At 29.1% G+C, this 2,500-nt stretch overlaps 1 long non-coding RNA gene across 1 annotated transcript; it reads left to right on the plus strand.

The window, feature by feature from the left end:
• Window positions 1-183: 183 nt before the first annotated feature.
• On the plus strand, window positions 184-619 carry LOC138191349 (uncharacterized). Its single transcript, XR_011177697.1, has 3 exons — window positions 184-275; window positions 339-458; window positions 519-619. It is a non-coding gene; the product is annotated as an uncharacterized lncRNA (long non-coding RNA).
• Window positions 620-2,500: the final 1,881 nt, after the last annotated feature.

Consider the following 2,500-nt stretch of genomic DNA (forward strand, 5'->3'; position numbering starts at 1 on the left):
TGGATAATTGGTCTACATTTGCGGGTTTTATTACAGGTAATGAGTCAAACGGTGCTGTGATTAGGTGACCTGGTGATTACAAATCACATATGAATAAAAATGCAATATATGCAGCTGCGGAAATTTTTAAGATATGTTAAATCGAGTATCGCGAAGAACAAATTCATCCACACCGAATCGGATCACAAAATGGAACACAATTCTCGCTACTCTTCACCGGTGACGGAGAGAGTGGACACTTTGATGTCTTGCAGAACCAAAATAAAATTCAGATAGTGAGTAATAAGTATGAAAAGTAACAATCAAATAATAGTAAATCTAAATATATCGCCAAACAGTCAAAAGGACAGCCAGGATTTACGATGACAATGGAGAAAGGAGGAGTTTCAAGCAGCAGACAAGGCGATGAAGATGGTGGATGGTCGGAAGTATCACAAAAGAAAGAGGAAAATAAAATTGTAAGTGCGAAGAACCAAATAACCCATAGAATAATATCCACCAAATATTCGTATAACCAGGAAAGAGGACGACCAGGATCGATGTTGACCACAAGAGAAAGAGGTGTTTTGCGGAATGAACATCAACGCAAATATAGAGAAAAAAATAATATAAAGAAGGTGATTTTGGAAAATAACCGGCAGAGCGGCAGTAAAAATAATTCAACGAAGGGTGTCGAAGAATTAGAAGAATCGATTGCGATGATTGATTCGGAAAATAAATCGAGAGGACGACCAACCAATGTGATGTACATAGAAGAGCGAAAAATTAGACGACGGGAACAGCAGCGAAAATATAGGGAAGCGAACAAAAAATATCATACTGGCTTTTCAAACAACGAACAGAAAGGAGGAGTTTCAACCAGCAGACAAGGCGATGAAGATGGTGGATGGTCGGAAGTATCACAGAGGAAAAAGGAAAATAAAATTTTAAGTGCGAAGAACCAAATAAGCCAGAGAATAATAATAAACAAATATTCCTATAACCAGGCAAGAGGACGACCATGATAGATGTTGACCACAAGAAAAAGAGGTGTTTTACGGAGTGAACAGCAACATAAATACAGAGAAAAAAAAAATATAAAGAAGGTGATTTTGGAGAATAACGGGCAGAGCGGTAGCAAAAATAATTCAGCAAGTCAAGGAGATAGACAGATATCAATAGAGAAGGAACACCAATTTTCAACCAACGAATGGAAGCTTAGATTGATGAAAAAAAGAAAAGTAAGCACAGAAGGAATTGAAGTGGACAGCAAGTGCAGGACCTGTCATTAAATCAACATGAAGGAATTCGCCTGTCTACTAGACAATGCGTAAGGAAATAGTGAGGCGCGAAGCGCCGAACAACGAGGCGCGCAGCGCCGAGTGCCCGAGGCGCGTAGCGCCGAGATGGGGTTGGCGCGCGAAGCGCGCAGGGGCGAAGCCCCTAGTAATATAAAAAATAATTGTGAATGAAAAAATCATAAGAAAATGAAATAAAATAAAAAATCAGCGATAAAATTTAAATATTTGGGATTTTTCTAATAATTATACATAATTTTAAAAAATTGAAATATTGTGGAGAAAATTTTTTTTCTCAATTTCCCATTTTTTAAAAGTAAATTGAAAATTATAATATACATGTGTATATATATATATATATATATGTATACATACATATATATATACATATATATGTACATATATCTATATATATTTATATTATACATTAATATAATTGAATATAAATTAAGGTAATTGAGGAAAATAATGTAATAAAATAAAAAATTATTGTAAATAAAAAAAAATTATGAAAAAATAAAATAGAATAAAAAATAAGTAAAAAATATAAAATAATTAAAATATACATAGATCATTCATAAATATATATATATATATATATATATATATATATGTATATATATAGATATATATATATATATATATATATGTGTGTATGTATATGTATATATATATATATATATATACATGTATATATATAATAATACATATTTATATTATACATTGATATAATAAAATATAAATAAAGGTTTCTGAGGTTAATAAAGTAATAAAATGAAAAATGATTGTGAATGGAGGAAATTATAAATAAATGAAATAAAATGAAGAACAAGCGAATAATTAAAAGTATTCTGGATTTTTTTAATAATTAAACATAATTTTGAAAAATTGAAATAATGTGAGAAAAATTTTTTTTCTTTCAATTTCCCATTTTTTCAAATTAAATTGAAAATTATAATATACATATGTATATATATATATTCATATTATACATCAATATAATAGAACATAAATAAAGGTAATTGAGGTGAATAATGTAATAAAATAAAAAATGATTGTGAATGGGAGAAATTATGAAAAAATGAAATAAAATGAAAAATAAGCAAATAATTATAGATATTCAGGATGTTTCTGATAATTATACATAATTTTAAAAAATTGAAATGTTGTGGAAAAAATTTTTTTTCTCAATTTCCCTTTTTTTAAAAGTGAATTGAAAATTA

Source organism: Neodiprion pinetum, unplaced genomic scaffold, assembly GCF_021155775.2.
Source record: "Neodiprion pinetum isolate iyNeoPine1 unplaced genomic scaffold, iyNeoPine1.2 ptg000078l, whole genome shotgun sequence".
In the NCBI taxonomy this organism is placed as follows: domain Eukaryota; kingdom Metazoa; phylum Arthropoda; class Insecta; order Hymenoptera; family Diprionidae; genus Neodiprion; species Neodiprion pinetum.